Genomic DNA, 22,270 nt, shown 5'->3' with positions numbered 1-22,270 from the left:
GAAGAAATAAAACTAGTGAAAATAACTGTTAAGAATTTAATATTAACCTTGAATGGCTTAATTATATTTTTACTAAGAGCATAAAAATGGTTATTTCCATTTGCTAGAGATCCATCCAATTAAGAGGAACATTATAAGAAAAAAACTGAGATAAAACATGTAAGGCAATAGATAGTTTTCAGTAAGTAGTTATGATCCTAAAGATGATGATGGGAACAATAATGATAACAGCTGCTACAACAATAATAATGGTATTAATAGATAATCATTTACACATGCAATAGCAAAGCGGCCTGGAAGGGTAGAGGAAAAACCCAGCGCTAAGCCCATCCTGAAGAGCCTGTGTCACTTTAGGAACAAATTTCCTAGGCATGAATATATATGTACAACTAGCCTAATTTTTTTTACCCGTGTCATCCAAACTGATGCTCTAGGAATAGGGACTAAGTAGGTAGTAATAAATATCTTGAAAGAAAAAAAATCACAGCTCATGCTTACGGGGCATGGGAGAAAGGCTGAAAGGGGGTCATAGATTGTGGCATGGGAATTTTGGTCCTCAGGCATTGGGTCAGGTAGTAATGAATATTTTAAAGAGGTGTGAAATTGTATCAACCAAACACCTACACTCTAAAAACAAACTGACTTCAATTATAAAAAGGAAAAGGAGTTCCCTGGACAAAGAATGAAAATAGGCATCATAATGGTTCCCTTTCCCTCAGTTACATAATCTCATTTGTGAACAAATGATCATTTTACTCCTTCTTGGATCTGGTCTTTGAGGGTCCTACACAGAGTGAAAGAATTAGCATTGCTTCATTTGACTATAGATGACATAATTTGGTCACTGTCCAAACCAGTACAGAGCCTCCATATTCTCCAGGATCAAAAAAGGGATCTGTTCAAAAGACAAATATTGTGGCCACTTCTGTGCTTCAAAGTCTTAATAACTTTCCCCTGAATCAAGTCTGGATCAAGTTGCCTGTACCTTGCCTGGCCTAGGAGCCTTTTTCTTTAGTAGCCTGGGCCTTTCTCCAGCCTCATCTCATCACTGATGGCACCTTTGTCTTTGGGCTTTGCCTGCTGCTCAGTACCTCCTTTTACATTTTTGAGCTTGGTGTGCTCTTTCAGCTGCAGAACTTTCAGAATCCTCTTCTGGTGGAGAAGAGTTTCCTTTGCCCCCATCTGCAATTATGCATCATATCTCCTGGTCTCAGTGTAAAAGGTCATATTCTCAAACTTCCTATTTCTTTTTTTTTTTTTTTTTTTTGGTTTTTGGGCCACACCCGTTTGACGCTCAGGGGTTACTCCTGGCTATGCGCTCAGAAATCGCCCCTGGCTTGGGGGACCATATGGGACACCGGGGATCGAACCGCGGTCCATCCTATGCTAGCGCTTGCAAGGCAGACACCTTACCTCTAGCGCCACCTTCCCGGCCCCCAAACTTCCTATTTCAACAGTGTTGGGCCTTCTCAGATACCACTTGGCTTGTATTCTATCAGAGAGAATTCCCTGCTCTCCACCACACTTACTCTTCCTCCAAAATTCCAACTGCTGCTTGGGAAGTAATATAGACTTCCTAAAGAACTCTATATAACAGGGGTTGGGACAGTGAATGTCTTTTTGCTGCTTAGTTATTACTATTATTTCATTTTATTTTATTTAGGGGCCACACCCTGTAGTGCTCAGGCTTATTCCTGGTTCTATGTTTAGGGATTTCTACTGGTGATTATAGTGGACCATATGAAATGCTGGTGATCAAACTCAGTACATCAGCATGCAAGGCAAATGTCCTGTCTACTCTACTATTGCTCTGGAATGTCATCCTAATAAATGGAACATAGAGTTGAATGTGATGAAGGTTCTTTTGAAGAAAGACATAAATTTCAACTCTGGAAATATGTACTAAAGGCAAGATAAAACATATGTATGAGGCATTCTTGGAGGTGACGGAGGGACTGTGATGAGAAAATTTTAATATCCACCCAATTATACAACTGAGGCATTCTAGGTAAGAAATGGGAAGACAAACCAGGTAATTGGTTTCCAGAGGCCACCATAATAATGGAGTATTGTAGGAGAAGACTTCCCAGAGACATAATCTTTAAGGTAAACTTGAAAGTTAAGTAAGATTCTAATATAAAGAAACCAGTAAAAGTTTTTAGGTCAGGATATTGAGCATGCAAATAGAGAACAAATATTGAGAAAAAGTAGGGAAGATGTGAGGCACCTGAGCTGATTGGAGTGGAGGGGAAAGAAGAAGAGCATAGACAATTTATATTAGGTGCTAGATTGTTGCTGTGTTCCTAAATATTAAAGGTCTCATTAAGGACTATGCAATGTCTGTGTTCTGCTTGAGGGATATGTCTGCCAGAGGATGTGGGATCAGTGTGATATTAAGACCTTCGAAACTGCCACCTTAGATTCATTGTCCTCAAGTAATTAAGAATAACTTTCCCTTCATTCTGAAAAACATCCTTTAAATGCAAAAGCCATCCACAGAATGGAAAAAACTATTCACCCAATAACCATCAGACAAGGGGCTAATATTTCAGATATGCAAGGTACTGACAGAAATTAACAAGAAAAAAAAATCTAACCTCATCAAAAAATGGGGAGAAGAAATGAACAGACAATTTCTCAAAGAAGAAATACAAATGGCCAAAAGGCACACGAAAAATGCTCCACATCACTAATCATCAGAGAGATGCAAATCAAAACTACAGTGAGGTACAATCTCACACCACAGAGACTGGCACACAAAGAACAAGAACAATTAATGCTGGCGGGGATGTGGAGAGAAAGGAACTCTCATTAACTGCTGGTAGGAATGCTATCTAGTTCAGCCCTTATGGAGAACAATTTGGAGATTCCCAAAAAACTAGAAATTGAGCTCACGTATGATCCAGTTAATCCGCTCGTAGGAATATACCCTAGAAATACAAAAACACAATACAAAAACCCCTTCCTCATACCTATATTTATTGCAGCATTATTTACAATAGCCAGACTCTGGAAACAACCAAGATGTCTTTTGACAGATGAATGGCTAAAGAAACTGTGGTACATATACACAATGAAATATTATGCAGCTGTCAGGAGAGCTAAAGTCATGAAATTTTTCTATACATGGATGGACCTGGAAACTATGCTGAGCGAAATAAGTCAGAGGGAGAGAGATAGACACAGAATAGTCTCACTTATTTGTGGGTTTTAAGAAAAATAAAAGACATTATTGTAATAATGCCCAGAGATGAGGGCCAGAATGATCGGCTCACAATATGAAGCTCACCACAAAGAGTGGTGAGTGCTGTTAGAAAAATCACTACACTAACAACTACCATGACAATGTTAATGCATGAGAGAAGTAAAATGCCTGTTTCAAATAAAGACAGGGGATGGGGGAGGAGGGAGATGAGGACTTTGGTGGTGGAAATGTTGCACTGGTGAAGGAGGGTATTCTTTTTATGACTGAAACCCAGCTACAATCATGTTTGTAATCATGGTGTTTAAATAAAGATATTATAAAAAATAAAAAACTGCAACATATAGTGCTAGAGAAAGAAATTATAAGGTGGGTAAAATAAAGCAAACATTTTTAAAGAAAATAAGAGAATATTAGATATCAGAGAAAAAATCCTTTAAGGATAGAGAGGAAAATATGACTTGCATATGTCTGATCCCAGTTTGATCTCTAGCCTCAAGCAGGACCATGAAAATTGCTGGAAAGGAAACCCTGGTATCCTGAACACTGCCTAGGCAGCTGTATAAAAGAGCCTTTGGAAAACAATAAAAGATAATGAATTAAGTGATTATTCTTTATTATAGGTAGATTGGAGTTGGAGATGATTATAGACTGGAAAGGTGGATTGCTACAATGGGGGAGACAGGGAGTTTGAAGATGAAGGGAATAAGACAGATGTCATGCCACTAAACAGCAAAGAATTTCTTGCAGCATTTGGAAACTTATCTTTTCTCCTCCAAGTCCTCCTATCCCCATCTCTGACCTCTAATTTTGTGGCAAAACCTGCTTTGATGAATCAGATTTTACATTTCCTTTCCATCTTTCTCACAGTCCTTTTGAGGGTCTTTCAAGAAGAAAGCAGAGTCTGCAAGAAAGTCACCACCTTAGGGGTCAGAGGTTCTGGTTAAAACGTCCAGGTTCCCTTTGTGACTTGGCTGACACTCACAGGGCCCTTTGCAAGCCTGATGTGAAAGTTTTTCTGAAGTTTAATTGGAGTTTTAGGCTTTGCAAAAGTGCTAAGATTAATTATAGAACTGCCAACACAGTTGGGAACAAAGTCCAGGGCCAGCGCAACCATGACGCCCATTCCTCTTCATGACTTGAAATAAATGGGACATATTTTTTCTGTTTTTTTTTTCTCTTTCCAAATATTGATATTTGGAAAGACAACACAACTATTGTGTTTCTCACTGACATTTAGATCAGGTTGATACAACCGGAAGATCAAAGAGCCCTCTGAAATTTCAACTGGCTATAGACAATCTTATGGAGTTAGAGGATTTTGCTCACTTGACAAGGGAACCCACAGCTCAGTAGAAGTTAATGGAAGTAAAGGAAAAGGTAGCATTTCCTCTGCTGCTTGAATTTAGAGTGACTATGAAGAAATCACAAATGCTCATCTGAACAAGTTTAGTTGATCTGGAAACTTCAGAAGGCAAGATCTTGTGATTTCCTTTGCGACCTCATCTTCCCTGAACTCACTCTCATCCATCAGCACCTGTCAACTATATACTGGCTCAGAGTTCATTTTATCTTTGCAATGACTTTCTGAAGCTATAGACTCTTCTGACACTTAATAATTGCATGGACATATGGCATCCAAGGTCAAGAATCATCAGTACCCAAAATATGCCATTGAGGGGGTCATTAATAAGAATGAGAATAATAATAGAAAAGTGCTAAAATAGTCACTTAACTTGGTTTCTTTTAGATCCTTTTATATCTCCCATGACTTAGGTCTATAAATGCAAATGAAAAGCCACTCACAGAGGTCTGAAATTGAGATCCAGGCATTGGAATCTAACAGAGTCTAAGACAAATTCTTTCACCATCATGAACTTTTGTTTCCTCATCAATGTGAATATATTATTTTAAATACTTACTGCCTCAAATATTGAAGATATAAATAGTTTGTCAAGTAGAAAAGTCATGTCTACATGCACTGGATTATTGTTTTCCTTTATTGTTTTTTTTTTATTATTTTGTATTTTTGGGTTATACCCAGCAGTGGCAGTGCTTAGGAATTATTTCTGGCTCTACACTCAGAGATCACTTGGAACTTTTTATATTAAAATGGGGCCAGAGAGATGGCATGGAGGTAGGGTGTTTGCCTTGCATGCTGAAGGATAGTGGTTTGAATCGTGGCATCCCATATTGCAGTGTATTTTCGTAAGATTGTAAAGAATTTCACCATATGGTCCCCTGAGCCTGCCAGGAGCAATTTCTGAGCATAGAGCCAGGAGGAACCCTTGAATGCTGCCAGATGTAACCCAAAAACCAAACACCAAAACCAAACCAAAACAAAAGAAAACAACAATATATTAAAATATTAATGTAAGGGGCCAGAGACTATAGTGGATATAGTGCTTGCCTTGCATGCCGCCGATCTGAGTCTGATCCCTGTATTCCATGTGGTGTGGCCCTTCCAGCCCTCTAGGAATGAACCTTGAGTACAGGGCCAAAAATAAGCCTTGTGCAAGACTGGGTATGGCCTAACTCGCCCAAATTAATTTAAGTGACTTTAAATTAAAAATGTATTTCAGGGGTCAGAGAGACAGTAAAGTGGATAAGGTACTTGCAAAGATAAAGTGCTTGTCTTGCATGTGGCAGGTATTAGTTCAATTCCTAGAAGCCCCATATGGTTCCTCCTAAGCACTCAGGAGTGACACCCGAGTACAGACTGAGTATGGAGGAATCCCTGAGCACAGCTGAATACGACTCTCCCAAACAAAATCAATTAACAGGCAAACAATCAAAGGTATTCAAGAGAGCCTATAATAGCTTGTGGGTAGAATGACTCCTTTGCAGGCTGAGAAAGTTAGCTTTTTACCTTCTTTTATCTTCTTTCTTTTAAACTGGTAGGCAGGAGGTCTCAAGTTTGATCCCTGGGGCCACTTTACATGCGGTGGATGACTATTTGGGATCTCAGGCACTACAAAAAAGTACTGATCTTTGGATGTACTGCTAACAATGGCTGAGCACAACAGCTAACTTGTATGATTCATGGTGATTGTCATAACAACAGGAAAAAGGAAAGGCAAAAGAAAAATGACTTTAAAAATATCAAATTAAGAAGGTCAAAATGGCACACATGGAAAAAATACACCCTCCAGTATTAAGTGTGAGTTTAAGATTGTGTGGACAATGTATTTACTGATGTACTAAAGATAGATAGAGAAATTATCTCTTAGAGATTTAACTAGCTCAGACTCTCTTCTAAAGACTTTTCTGTGATGAAGATATGGAATCATTTTAAACAACATGATGTACACATATTTTACTAACAGTTTGACAAGGGGACAAGTTAGAAAATGTAATGAGCAACCTTTTGCTTCAAATCACTCTTTTCTTCCACCTTTGTCATTAGAGTTGCATCTTTGTACATCATACATAAGCCGAGAGCAAGCCAGAGAATAGAACCCTATCCAAGCTCACCCCAGTGTGAGCATAGGAAATAAGAAGAGAAAAATTTAGCACCATGAGTTTTTTTGCAAACAAATTAGTACATGGTTCAAGTCTGTTTTTTGTTTTTCTTGTGTGTGGGATAGAAAATAGGGATTATAGCTGGGAAGTAGGAAGCAGACTGGAGATATGGCTTTAATAGAAAACACGAGAGTTCCTAAAATTTGCTTGTGGAATTACCCTCTCTAAAAAGGGGTACTGGAAAGTGGCGAGAGGGAGGCAGTGAATGAGAAGCTCAAAGGCCATGTGGGATGGAAAGTTATTATTACTGTTCTCTGATTGCTAAATCAGAGTGTTGAGTGGTCAAAGAGTGACAAAGGCCTTGAAAATTACACAGTTGGTCATAGAATCCCAAGAAAGCAATCTTATTCAGAGTTTCTAAGTATAGGTGGTCTACTGGTACTGCTGTGGCTGTTAGCACCTTTGCAAGTATTCAATTTAGTGGAAGCAAATTAGAAGTTTTGTAAATGTCTCAATAGTGCTAACTATTCTCATATATATATGTATATATATTTGCTAAACTTAAGATAAAACCTACTTGGCATAATAAATTTCTGTTAATATCATTTCTCATATGTCTTCCAGGTACTTTCATAGAAAGCAAATGAATGAACATTGGTCTTTTGAAGATCCAAAGGTGACAGCTTAAAAATTATTCAAACCCCCTAAATTATGAAATAATATAATAAATAAAAATGTAAATGCAAGTGAGGAAATGGAAGGTCATGATATACATGTCTGTATTATGCTTCTACTAACAAAAATATAGTGATTACTTGTGTTTCCTGAGTTGTCAAATTGATTTATTTCCTAGAGAATGCTCAAGAAAATTTTATAATCTTTTCCTGATGTTTCTTTCCTAATGGAGCTTTCTAATCAAAATTACAGGGTATAAATTTCCAAGCTTCATAAGATAAATTTGTTTACTCAATCTATTATACTGGGGAATATGAAAAAGACAGATGTACAGTATAAAAATGGCCCAAATGACAAGTAAACTAATGTGATTTTCCCACTCTGGAAGAGAAAAATGACATTAAGTGACCCAAACTAGAAGTCTGCAAATTCAGTGAGCAGCAAGGTGTTTGCTAGTAAATGAAATAAGTAGTAGTTACTACTGATGAAACACCTGCTAACTCAATCCTTCTGCCAGCCACTTTGTACAATTTCTTTCAAAAAATATTTTTTCTTCTCTTTCAGGGGAGAGCGCAAACACAGTCCCCCACTACCACAAATTATGCAGTCGAGTTTCCCACATTTGGGGAAATTGCAGCACATCCAGAATACAATGGATAAGCCTTGTCCTGGGGAAACCACCTTCATGATCATGGTATCTCCCCTGCCAGGTAAGTATTTTTTTCAAAAATTTTAAAAGTTCTTCCAGGTTAAAGTTAGTTTCTTTTCTCCTCACAACATTTGGCATAGAGGGAAACTGAAGCTTAAAGTCAAACTCAAAGACAGTCAGCAAGTGGCCATTGGGAATTTAAATCAAGTCTGAATTAAAATACTTTGCTCTTATTATCACATGCTTTTGATCCTCTGGAGATGGGAAACAGCAAAAAGGGATTTTCTAAAATCTCACCTGAAGAGATTGCCTTTAAGTTTTGTGTAAGAGTCATCTTGAGTTAGTATCTTTAAAAAAACAAAGACAATTTTGGAAGGAAAAATGAAATCTTAAAAAATCTCTTTTTGGTGATATGTGTTTGGTTAAACAAATCACATGGAGAGATGCGACTTGTGTTACATGGGTCTAACAAGAGATTTAGGTGGTAGAAGTCACATATACTTCTTCTTTTTTTTTTTTTTTTTTGCATGTGGCAATTATTTTATTTTATTTTTTTTATTTAAACACCTTGGTTACAAACATGATTGTGGTTGGCTTTCAGTCATATAAGATGACACACCCCCCATCACCAGTGTAACATTCCCATCACCAATGTCCCAAATATCCCTCCTCTCCTCCCTGCCCCCACCTGTACTCTAGACAGGCTTTCTATTTCCCTCATATATTCTCTTTGTTAGGATAGTTCACAATGTAGTTATTTCTCTAACTAAACTCATCACTCTTTGTGGTAAGGTTCATGAGGTGGGCTGTAATGTCCAGTCTTCCTCTCTTTTGTCTCTGAAAATTGTTGAGAAATATCTTTCATTTTTCTTAAAACCCATAGATGAGTGAAGTCACATTTACTTAACTTTATACTCTCAAATTCTCTTCAAGCTTTAAATATTATATGTAGTATTAAACTACATTATCAGTCAAATAAACAATTTTGCTTTTATTTTATTTTATTTTGTTGTGCTTCCTTTTTTTTTTTTTTTTTTTGGTTTTTGGGCCACACCCGGTGGTGCTCAGGGGTTACTCCTGGCTGTCTGCTCAGAAATAGCTCCTGGCAGGCATGGGAAACTATATGGGACATCGGGATTCGAACCAACCACCTTTGGTCCTGGATTGGCTACTTGCAAGGCAAATACCGCTGTGCTATTTCTCCAGGCCCTTGTTGTGCTTCCTATGTTACAAGACTCTTCATGGTGTTAGAGGTGGTCAGGCACAATATGGCGTAGTAGTATCTGTGACTTGAATGCAGGAGGCCTGAGGTTAATCCTCCCAAACAAAAATAAAAGCAGGGACTGAAGCAATAGAACAGTGGGTAGGGCTTTTGCCTTGCAAGTGGGACCAGGTTTTATACCAGGCATCCCATATGGTCCTCCAAGCCTGCCAGGAGTGATTTCTGAGCACAGAGCCATTGTGTGTGGTCCTGAGTACCATTGTATGTGGTCCAATAATTAAAAATATAATAAAATAAGAGAAAACCATTTTCACCAATTATTGCTTTTTAAAAAAAATCTCTATTTAAGCACAATGGTTACAAACATGGTTGTATTTGGGTTTCAGCCATAAAATTCACATGCCCCTTCAATAGTGCAATTTTCCCACCACCATTTCCTACTTCCCCCCACCCTCTCACTGTCTTCAAGACAGGCATTGTATTTCTCTCTCTATCTTTGTCATGGTAGTGTTAGTGTAGCTATTTCTCTAACTGCACTTACCATTCTCTGTGATAAGCTTGTTATCATGGGCTATTCCTTCCAGCCCTCATCTCTGTTTTCTCTGGGTGTTATTATACTGTCTTTTATTTTTCTTAAATCCCACAGATGAGCAAGACTATTCTGTGCTTTTCCATGTATAAGCAAATTTCGTGACTTCATTTTTTCCTAACAGCTGCATAGTATTCCATTGTATAGATGTACCACAGTTTCTTTAGTCACTCATCTGCTGTTGGATATCTGGCTTGTTTCCAGATTCTGGCTATTGAGAATAGTGCTGTTATGATCATAGGAATGCAAAGGGCATTATTGTATTGTGTTTTTGTGTTCCTAGGATATATCCTGAGGAATAGTATTGCTGGATCAAATGGGAGTGCAATGTCTATTTTTTAATGGGATATCCATATTATAATTTTCCAAAAAGGCAGGACTAAACAGCATTCCCACAAGTAATGAATGAGTTCCTTTCTCCCCACACACCCTTATGTTCTGATGCACTGATTGCTCATGGTTTTGGGGATGTGTACCAGTTTCTGTGGCATAAGATGGTACTTCATTGTTGTTTTGATTTGCATCTCCTTTATGATTAGTGATGTGGAACATTTTTTACATGTGCCTTTTGGCCATCTGTATTTCTTTTTTGAGTAAATGTTTGTTAGATTTTTTTCTTGTTAAATTCTGTCAGTACGTTATATATCTTAGATATTAGCCCCTTATCTGATAGATGTTGTGTGAATAATTTCTCCCATTCCATGGGTGACCTTTTTTTTTTTTACCTTATTCACTGTTCCTTTTGAATTGCAGAAGCTTCTCAGTTTAATGTAATACTATTTGTTTTCTCTGTTTCCACTTGTTTGGGCAGTGGTGTTTCCTTGTTGAAGATACTTTTAGTTTCAATCTCATGGGGTGTTTTGCCTATGTTTTAATCCATTTTGATTTGACCTTTGTGCATGATGTTAGATAGAGGTCCAGATTTGCTTTTCTGCAAGTGGCTGACCAGTTGTATCAACACCACTTGTTGAAAAGGGTTTCCTTGCTCCATTTTGCATTTCTTGCCCCTTTATCAAAGATTAATTGATTGTAAGTCTGAGGGTCATTTTTTAAAAAATATTTAAGTTTATTCCGTTGGTCTGAGGGTCTGTCTTTATTCCAGTATCATGCTGTTTTAATTATTATTGCTTTGTAGTAAAAAGTTGGGTAAAGTGATGCCTCCCACTTTTTTCGTCTCAGGGTTGTTTTACTATTTTTGGCAGTTTATTGTTCTAGATGAATTTCAGGAATGTTGATCCACTTCTTTGAAGAATATCATGGTTATTTTTAAAAAGATTGCATCAGATATGTTTAATGCTCTGGGGAGTATTGCCATTTTAATGATGTTAATCATCCCAATCCATAATCAGGGTATATGTCTCTATTTCCTTGTGTCCTCTTTTATTTTCTTGAAGCAATATTTTATACTTTTCTTTGTATAGGACCTTCACTTCTTCAGTTAAGTTGATCATGAGATATTTGAATTTTTGTGGTGTTATTGTAAATGAAATGCTTTTGTAATATCTATTTCTTTTCTATTATTATATGTGTATAAGACAGTCATTGATTTTTGTGCACTAATTTTGTAGACTGCCACTTTGCTATATGAATCCATTGTTTCTAGAAGCTTTTTGGTAGAGTCTTTAGGATTTCTAAGTATAGTATCATGCCATCTAGTGAGAGCTTGTCTTTTTCCTTTCTTTTTTTTTTTTTTTTGCAAGGCAAGTGCTTTACCTTTTTTTTTTTAATTTTAATTATGACAACAAAGATGCAAAGAAAGAGGACAGGGTAAAGTTACAGTGGAAGCCCAATCACCCATAAACAGAATTCTCGGTAGTCCCATCGATGATATCCCAGCCTTGAACTTTCAACCAAAGAACATTAAGAAAAACAAAACTGAACCCATGTACAACCCTCAAATCCCCAGTTGTAGTACATACTATTTCTTAGCAGCACACAATATAATCTAAAGACATTAGACTTATGTAACTCCTTAAACATTGAGGGCAAAGTACATTTCTCTAGTTCCATGCACATGCTTACTAGTTTAAGTTAACCTCAAAAGTTTTAGTGGGTTGTTTTTCTTAAGGATTGGAGTCAAGGGAACATAGTAAAAAACGGTATTAAAGTGGCATTTGTTTGCATAGGCCCACCAAAACATAAGGGACATGGAAAGACAAATTATGGTCTAAATACAAGGAGACCCTACCCCTGAAGTTTCCTGGCACAGGACTGACTCTGGGCTCCAGGCAAACTAGTTTGTCCAATTCAAGTCATCGTCTGTAGTGGCAATACACCTCCATTCCTCACATAGTCTCTGTTGTTTGTATCATGCTTCTGTATTAAAGATCCTGGAGTCTGCATATCCCATATTGCAGTCAGGATGGTGCAGAGCATCCTCTCGTTTCACTTCACATTTAAGGGGCAATAGAGAGAACCATGTCCTGTAGAGCAGGTCATTGTTGTTGTCAAGTCTTCTCAGTGTAAACGGAAGTCTCTTTTTAGGAGGTCGATGTCAGACCCTTGGTAGTGTCTTTCCTGGTAGAGGACTGCTTCCAGCTGTTGCTATAAAAGACCTTGGATGTTTCGTAGATAGCTTGCCTGGTTCTGGCGTGAATGGAGGATGCCCATTCTTCTGAGGCCTGTGCCAGGTCATTATATCAATGTTCAGGGTGTAAGGTACATTGTACTGAGATTTATTAGATAAGAACTTATCTGTATGTATGGTGTTTTCCCATTTTAATGTGTCTATGCAAACAAGGATCAATGCCATGAAGCGTTATTGGTGCATCTGGAAGCAATAGGAACAAGACCAGCTATTTCCATGACATAGTTCAATCATAGGCATCAAACTGAGGGACAGTTCCAACAACAATCCTTACTGAACAGCTTACAAAGAAAAGACAAGATGAAAAGTGGATAGAAACATCATGGTAGAAGAATATATAGAGAGTTATATCAGTTAAAGAAAATACCCATAAAATATTCAAAAGATATATGTGTTCAATATGTGTTCAATTTGTGTCCTTCTAATTAGTTCTAGGATTTGTTAGATCTACTGTATGTCTTAGGTCAGAGATTAGAACTGTGTGTTACTGAAATTAAGAAGGGTAAATCTGGGGTACTGATGGTTGGGAGGAGCATATGTTCGCGCGGGGTCTAGTGCCCCCGCACAGTTTGCAAAATGTAGACTGGTATGAAATTGCCAGTGACAGCCTGAGTATAGCTGAGCAGCTATCTGCCACCCACCAGATTAAACTCCACTCCCTAAGCCCCACCCTAGGCCAGTCTCCGGACCGGCCTGGGAGTGGGGAAAACCCAGGGTGCCCCATCAGCTCCTTCCAGGAACCCACCTGGAGATCCGGAGGAATGGGGGAGAGGGGGGTCGGGTGACCCAGGTCTGGGCCCCCCTACCCTGGCCGGACCAAAAGGCCGCTGGCACATGCGGAGGCCTGCCAGCTGCCCGCCTGTGCCGGCTAAAAATCCTGTCTTTTGCCTTTCTTATCTGTATGCTGTTAATATCATTTTCTTGCCCAATTGCTATTGCAAGTACTTCCAGTACCATAATAAATTAAAGTGGGGAGAGGGGGCAGCTTTGCCTTGTGCCAGATATTAGGAAAAAGGCTTTCAGATTTTTCCCATTGAGTATAATATTTGCCATGGGCTTGTGATAAATGGCTTTGACTATATTGAGGAAAGTTTCTTCCATTCCCATCTTGTTGAGAGATTTTTTTTAATGAAAGGGTTTTGGATCTTATCAAATGCTTTCTTGGAATCTATTGATATGATCATATGGTTTTTAATCTTCCCTTTGCTGATGTGGTGTGTTACGTTGATTGATTTGTGTATATTGAACCATTTTTGCATATCTGGGAATATCCTTCTTGGGGTGTATAACTTTGTTGATGAGGCATTGTATCCTATTTGCTAGGATTTTGTTAAGGATCTTTGCATCCATGTTCATCAGGGATATTGGTCTGTAGTTCTCTTTTTAGGTAGCATCTCTGTCTGGTCTTGGTATCTGGGTGATGTGAACTTCATAAAATCTATTTGGGAGTGTTTTTGTTTCTTCAATTTCCTGGAAAAGCCTAAAAAGGATAGGCAGTAGATTCTCTTGAAAAGTTTGAAAGAATTCATTAGTGTCTGTGCTTTTGTTTTTGGGAATACTTTAAATTACCATTTTAGTTTCCTTAATAGTGATGGATCTGTTGAGATAATGTTAGACTATCATTTTTCAATCTTAGGAAGTTATAAGAATTTAAGAATCTATCCATTTCTTCCAAGTTCTCTTGTTTTGTGGTATAAAGTTTCTCAAAGTAGTCTCTGATTACCCTTTGAATTTCTGTAGTATCTCATAATCTGACCATTTCATTTCTTATTCTGTTTATTAAGTTTCTCTCTCTTCCTTTCTTTGTGAGTTTCCTTGTAGTTTATTGATCTTTTTTATTTTTTCAAAGAACCAACTCTTGCTTTCATTGATATTTCATATTGTTTTAGTATTTCCCATTTATTGATTTCTTCACAAAGCTTTATTATTTATTAATGTCACTATTTTTGGTTCATTTTTGTTCACTGTTCAGTTTTGTAAGCTGTGCCATTAAGTTATTTCTGCAGGACCCTTATTCCTTTCTGATGGATGCTTGCAAAGCTATAAGTTTTCTTCTTAGTACAAGTTTTGCTGTATTCCACAGATTCTGGTAGTTTGTGTCTTCGTTCTCATTTGTTTCCAAAATCTTTTGATTTCTCCTTTGACCCACTGGTTGTTCAGTAGTGAGCTATTTAATGTTCAGGTGTTAACATTTTTCCTCTGTGTCTGCTTGCTTCTAATTTCATTGCATCATGGTCTGAGAAGGTAGTTTGTACAATTTCTATCATCATTATTTTGTGTAGGTATGTTTTATAGGCTAGCATGTGGTCTATTTTGGAGAATGAACAATGAGCTTTAGAAAAGAATGTGTATCCAATTTTCTGAGAGTGGAGCACCCTATATATATCTACTAGGCCAATTTCTTCCATCTTTCTTTTTAGTGCTAGTATATTCTTGTTAAATTTCAGCCTGGCTGACCTATGAAGTGTGACAAGGCAATGTTGAAGTCTTCCACTATTATTGTGTTGTAATTAATATCTTCCTTCAAGTTTTTCAGTAGTTCTTTAAAATATTTTGCTGGTTTCTCATTGGTGTGTATATATATATAGGAGTGTGATTTCTTCCTGTTGTACATATCCCTTGATTATTATGTCCATCCTTGTTCCTTATAACATTTTTAAGTCTAAGGTCTGTGTCCGTCCTTATTCCTTATAACATTTTTAAGTCTAAAGTCTGTGTCATCTGAAATTAGTATGGCCACTTCAGCCCTTTTAAGGAAAATGTTTGCTTGAATACTTATTCTCCAACCTTTAAGTTTGAGTCTGTGTTTATTCTGGCAATTCAGATATGTTTCATATAGCTTGCAAAACATTAGATTCAGCTGTTTGGTTAATTTTGTAACTCTATGTCTCATAACAGGTGCAGTTGACATTGAGAGAGATCATTGTCATGTGATTTAGTGTTATCTTTTGGTAGGAGATTGGCAAGTCTTATTGTCTGTCTTATCTTAAAGTAGATCTTTCAGTTCATCTTTTTAAGGCTGCTTTGAGGCTGTGAAGTTTCTAAGCTCTTCTATATTAGTGAAGCTATGTATCTTTCCCTCAAACCTGAATATAAGTCTGGTTAGGTGAAGTACTCTTAGTAATGCATTTATTTAGTTGAGTTTGGTCACTATATCTCCCTACTATCTTCAGGCATTGAGGTTTTCTGTGACAAGTCAGTTGTACATTATAGGGACGCTTCTTTGAATGTAATTTTCCTTTTTGATCTTGCTGCTTTTAGTATTTTATCCCTATCTATGGGCTTCATCACTGTGTCTAGGATGTGTCTTGGGGTGTTCTATTCTGGATCTCTTTTGGCTGGCACTCTTTGGACATATAGGATTTGGTTGCATGCATTCTTTTTCTCTGGGAGTTTTTCTGCGATGATATCCTGGATTATTGAAACTTCATGGGGGTTTTCTTCCTGTGGACTCCAATGATTCTTACATTGTTTCTCTTGAATTCATCAAAGATTTTTATTTTCATCTGTTTTCATTCTTTCCCCATTGTCCGATCATTTGTTTTGAGGCTCTTTTCCAGCCTCTTCTGTTTTATGGAGTTGTTTTGCATCTAATCTTTCACATCACTGATTCTGTTTTCTGCTGCTATTACTCTGTTGGAGAGGCTTTCTAGTGATGTTTTCATTTCACCTACCAAATTTATCACTCCTGTTATTTTAGTTTGGAGTTTTCTTATTTCTATTCTCAGATCCTCTTGATTCTCATCTGTGATACCTTCTGTTCATTCTATGCTTTCTTTGAGTTCTATAAACATCTTCCATATTTCTTCTTTAAAGTCCTTATCTGAGAAGGTAAATAAGTGATGGTATTTTTCAGGTCATCATAGATTCCATCTTTATTCTCTAAGCATGGTGGGACACTGTGTTGTTTCCCATAGTGATGGTTGTAGTGTGATGTTTTCTAGCCCTGTGCAGATGTTTTTTGAGTAGAGGAGTACACAGCCACAGAAAAAAGCTCTGTGACTGCTTTCCACTGGCTCTTTGTCTTTGACTTGGATTCTGTTTCTCACCTGGGTGCTGCTAACATGATTTCCAGGTCCAGAAGCCTCCAGGTCTGCCTCGCAGCCTTGTTACTCTTGTGCAGGTTTAGTTGCTCTTCTTCACCACTTATTTTACTTTATCCTCACACATGAACATATAACCAAAAATTTTGTTATGGCCATCAATTTTCTGAGAGATGTAAATGCTCTCTGTGACTTTTCCTGAGTCCTTTGGATTGTAGGTAGCAAAGTAGGACTATCTAAACAAATCTTAGGAGAGTAGTTCCATCCCTTAGTAAGAATTTCTGCCTCACTAGCACAGCTACTATCTGTAGGCATGGCCTTTGGTGAAGAGGATTTTTCAAAACTAGAAGGAAAGTGTTTGCTTTTCATGTTATCTTCTGTGAAGGATGGATGATTTTGTTGCCAGAGATGGGAAAGTTCTCAGGGACTACATTTTCATTACTTAATATTTCTTGATAACTAGGTGAAACTGGCTAATGATATAAGTATCCTATTCTTATTGAAAGTGTACAAAATTATGACTGTTTAGAATTTAAAAGGAGGACATAATTATTGTTTCTGAGCAATAGGCAAGTATTCTAATTTCTTTCCAACTCTCTTGGCTCAATTTTGCCACATTAATTTGGCTTTAGGGAAACATTAATAGCTTTATATTTTTTCTAAAAAGAATTTATGAATGAAGGTGTTTCTGGACACATCTCCCAAGTTTTGTTCCTAATATTTGTGGTAAATATTATATATTTTCAAAAATGTTTGCTACAAGCCTCTTAAAGCATCACTGCATAGTTTGTATGTATTATTCCAACAGTGGCATTCAGAAATTCTTCACTGAAATGTTTAGTATTGTGCTTTATTTCCTGATGAACTTTTGCAAATCAAATTACTACATGTTGCAGAGAGTTTATTTTTGCATGCATCTAATTTTTATCTAAATTTTATATTTATAAAGAAAATGAATGTTGCTATTTTTAAAGGTAAATTCTCCCTCTGTGTACATTTAACTTTGCAAGCAAATTTAACAAGATCAAAGTTGTTGGCTTTGGTTTTAACCTTGATTTTCACTTTGAAATTCTTTTTACTTGATATAACAACTAAACTTTGTATGGTGTAATATCTGCTATTTTTGTCTTATATTTTATATAAATTGCTTTGAGAACCTCTGATATTCTAATCTCCTTTTCATAAGCTTTCTTTTGGTAATTTTCTTTCTAACTCTTCCTATTAAATGTAGTTCAAAGGCATGGCATTTCTTTTTGAAGTCACAAATAAATAGGATCTTCCAAAAATATCCCACCTGGAAATTTCAGGTGCTTTTTCCTCTTCTTGGTATCTCTCATTGCTCTCCTATAGGGGCAAATCTTCTCCAGTTTTAATTCCTCTCCTTTCTTTCACCACCTGCTTTTAAGTCTCACCTTCCTTCATCTGTTCCACTTCCATCAGCTTCCTCTTTGTGTTGGGCTTCCTCTTTTTTTCCATCATCTTCTCCACCCTGCCAGATTTCCTTTCCCTTAGATCTAACTGGCAAGAACAGCAGGTGGTCAGAAATAAGGCTCAAAAGGACAGCATGTGCTTTGTATGTGGGAAGCCTGGATTTGATCCCTGGTACTGAATGATCCCTGGGCTTCTCCAGGAGTTCCCCCCAAGCACAGAGCTGTGAGGAGATCCTGAACATTACCAGGAATGATCCAATCATTCCTCTTTCTCCCAAAGACAGGAAAAACAAAATATAAGACAAATGACCTCAACACATCATTTAGCCAGTGAATACAACCACAACACGTAGAAAAACCCACAATACAAGTGTGACGAAGGAGCCACTGAACTCTGCTGGATCTCAGATGCCAGCACCCTTCTGCCTCTCTACTCTGCTGTCCTGCATTTTCGGCCTGATTTCACCCTTGGTGCGGCTCATCAGCCAGCCTGCTTTCCTGTGAGCTTTCCGGGGAGTCTGCCTTCCCGTGAGCCTTCCTTGGAGGTGAGCCGACACGCCCAGAAAGGGAGGAGCCACCGAACTCTGCTGGATCTCAGATGCCAGCACCCTTCTGCCTCTCTACTCTGCTGTCCTGCATTTTCGGCCTGATTTCACCCTTGGTGCGGCTCATCAGCCAGCCTGCTTTCCTGTGAGCTTTCTGGGGAGTCTGCCTTCCCGTGAGCCTTCCGTGGAGGTGAGTCGACACGCCCAGAAAGGGAGGAGCCACTGAACTTCGCTGGATCTCAGATGCCAGCACCCTTCTGCCTTTCTACTCTGCTGTCCTGCATTTTTGGCCTGATTTCATCCTGGGTGCGGCCCATCTGCCAGCCTGCCTTCCTGTGAGCCTTCCGTGGAGGTGAGTCGACACGCCCAGAAAGGGAGAAGCCAGAGGAGCACGGTAGCTCCGCTCCCCTTCGTGACGGTGCACAGCATTTAGCCAATGAATACAATCACAACACATAGAAAAACACGCAGTACTAGTGTGACAATGGGGAAACAACATGGGCCAGTGCCAGACATAGAGAATGAAGATGGCAACTCTGATGACTTGAACATGATCAACCACCTAGTCAGTCTCTCAGATAAGGAGTTTAGAGTTGCAATATGGAACATGTTCAAAGAACTCAAACAAAGTATAGAAGAGAAAACTAAAAAGAATCAGGAGAATATGAAGATAGAAATGAGAAAACTCCAAACGGAAATTTCAGATCAAATAACAGGTCTGAGAAACTCAGTAGATGAATTGAAGAAAAACATGTTTGAGATTTCCCACAGGTTAACAGCAGCTGAGGATAGAATCAGTACACTGGAAGATGAGATACATAACAATTACATACAGCAGAAGAAATTGGAAAAAAGCCTCAAAGCAAATGATCAAACAATGGAAAAATTACTCAAAGAATGGGAACAGATGAAAATAGAAGTCTATGATAAGCTCAACAGAAACAACTTAAGAATCATTGGAGTCCCAGAGACTCAGGAAGAAAATCTCCGGGAAGAATCAACAGTCAAGAACATCATTAAAGAGAAACTACCAGAGATAATGAATACATGTGATCAAATCCTGCATGCCCGAAGAGTGCCAACTAAAAGAGACCCCAGAAAAAACACCCCAAGACACATCCTAGTCACAATGACGAATCCCATAGATAGAGACAGAATTCTGAAAGCAGCAAGATCGAAAAGAGAAATTACATTTAAGGGAACATCCTTGAGATTTACTGCAGACCTGTCACCAGAAACACTCAAGGCCAGAAGGCAGTGGTGGGACATAGTGACAAAACTCAATGAAATAAATGCTTCGCCTAGAATACTGTACCCAGCAAAACTCACTTTTAGGTTTGAAGGAACAATACATAGTTTCACAGACAAACAACAGCTCAAAAACTTCACAGACTCAAAACCATTCTTAAAAGAAAAACTGAACGGCATACTTTAAGACAAGGCTTACCAACAGACACACCAAACTTTAATATAAAGATGGCACTAACTCCCAGGACAATTCTTTCTCTCAATGTCAATGGACTAAATGCACCAGTTAAGAGACACAGAGTGGCTAAATGGATCAAAAAACTCAATCCAACCTTCTGCTGCCTACAAGAAACGCACCTGAATAGTCAGAACAAACATAGACTCAAAATAAAAGGCTGGAGGAAAATCATCCAAGCAAACAACACCCAAAAAAAAGCAGGAGTGGCCATATTAATATCAGATGATGCAAACTTTATACTTAGGAAAGTAGTAAGGGACAAAGATGGACATTTTGTATTAATCAAGGGATATGTACAGCAGGAAGAAATCACCCTCCTAAACATATATGCACCGAATGATGGGCCAGCAAAATATTTAATACAACTGTTGACAAATCTGAAAAATAATATCAATAACAACACAATAATTGTGGGAGACCTCAACACGGCATTGTCAACACTAGACAGGTCAACCAGACTGAAACCCAACAAGAATATACTAGACCTGAGGAGAGAAATGGAAGTAAGAGGCCTAGTAGATATATACAGGACACTCCACCCCCAGAAGCCTGGATACACATTTTTCTCTAATGTACATGGGACATTCTCTAGGATAGACTACATGTTAGCACACAAAACATATCTCCATAATATCAAGAGGATAGAAATTTTGCAGGCTGCCTTTGCTGACCACAAAGCCCTGAAATTATATATAAACTACAAAGGGACACAGAAGAAAAATTTTACCACCTGGAAGTTAAATAGCCTCATACTGAATAATCAGTGGGTCCGAGATGAAATCAAAGAGGAAATCAAAACCTTCCTGAAAACAAATGACAATGGAGACACAATTTATCAGAACCTATGGGACACAGCAAAAGCAGTACTGAGAGGAAAATTTATAGCTTTGCAAGCACACATCAGGAAAGAAGAAGGGGCATACCTGAATAGCTTAATGACGCAGCTCATAGAATTAGAAAGTGCTCAACAAAAGGATCCAAAAATAGGGAGGCAGAAGGAAATAACAAAGCTGAGAGCAGAAATCAATGAAGTGGAAACCAGAAAAACCATCCAAAATATCAACGAAAGCAGAAGTTGGTTCTTTGAAAAAATAAACAAGATTGATAGACCACTGGCAAAACTAACAAAGAAAGAAAGAGAGAGAAACTTGATAACTCGTATTAGGAATGAAAAAGGAGAGATCACTACTGATATGGTAGAGATTCAAAGGGTAATCAGAAACTACTTTGAGAAACTCTATGCCACTAAAAATGAAAACCTGGAAGAAATGGATAAATTTTTGGAATCTTATAATCTTCCACGATTGAATGAAGAGGATGTAGCATATCTAAACACACCCATTACTATTGAGGAAATTAAGAAAGTAATCAAATGTCTGCCCAAAAACAAAAGCCCAGGCCCAGATGGATTTACTAATGAATTCTTTCAAACCTTTCAAGAGGAACTACTACCAATACTGGCAAGACTCTTTCATGAAATTGAAAAAACAGGAAAACTTCCAAATAGCTTTTATGAAGCCAACATTACCTTGATACCTAAACCAGACAGAGATGCTACGAAAAAAGAAAATTACAGACCAATATCGCTGATGAATGCAGATGCAAAGATCTTCAACAAAATCCTGCCAAATAGGATTCAATGCCTCATTAAGAAGATCATCCACTACGATCAAGTAGGTTTCATTCCAGGAATGCAAGGCTGGTTTAACATCCGTAAATCTATCAACATAATACACAACATCAACAGCAAGAAAAATAAAAATCACATGATCATATCAATCGACGCAGAGAAAGCATTTGACAAGGTCCAACACCCATTCTTGATCAAAACTCTCAGCAAGATGGGAATGGAGGGAACCTTTCTCAATATAGTTAAGGCCATCTACCACAAGCCAGAGGCAAATATTGTCCTCAATGGAGAAAAACTGAAAGCCTTTCCTCTAAATTCTGGCACAAGACAAGGCTGTCCTCTCTCACCACTCCTATTCAACATAGCACTGGAAGTACTCGCTATAGCGATTAGGCAAGAAAAGGATATCAAGGGAATCCAGATAGGAAAGGAAGAAGTCAAGCTCTCACTGTTTGCAGATGACATGATACTCTACTTAGAAAACCCCAAAGACTCTATCAAAAAGCTTCTAGAAACAATAGACTCATATAGCAAGGTGGCAGGCTACAAAATTAACACACAAAAATCAATGGCCTTCCTATACACCAATACTAATAAGGAAGAAATGGACATTAAGAAAACAACTCCATTCACTATAGTGTCACACAAACTCAAATATCTTGGAATCAACTTGACTAAAAATGTGAAGGACCTATACAAGGAAAACTATAAAACTCTGCTCCAAGAAATAAGAGAGGACACGGGGAAATG

At 37.9% G+C, this 22,270-nt stretch overlaps 1 non-coding gene across 1 annotated transcript; it reads right to left on the bottom strand.

Moving 5' to 3' along the window:
* Positions 1-7,900: 7,900 nt before the first annotated feature.
* Positions 7,901-8,057, bottom strand: LOC126023194 (U1 spliceosomal RNA). Its single transcript, XR_007500398.1, has one exon. It is a non-coding gene; the product is annotated as a U1 spliceosomal RNA (small nuclear RNA).
* Between the last annotated feature and the right edge of the window lie 14,213 nt (positions 8,058-22,270).

Source organism: Suncus etruscus, chromosome 11, assembly GCF_024139225.1.
Source record: "Suncus etruscus isolate mSunEtr1 chromosome 11, mSunEtr1.pri.cur, whole genome shotgun sequence".
In the NCBI taxonomy this organism is placed as follows: Eukaryota; Metazoa; Chordata; class Mammalia; order Eulipotyphla; family Soricidae; genus Suncus; species Suncus etruscus.
The sequence above is the reverse complement of the archived record's forward strand: the minus strand, read 5'-3'. Positions and strand labels throughout refer to the sequence as shown.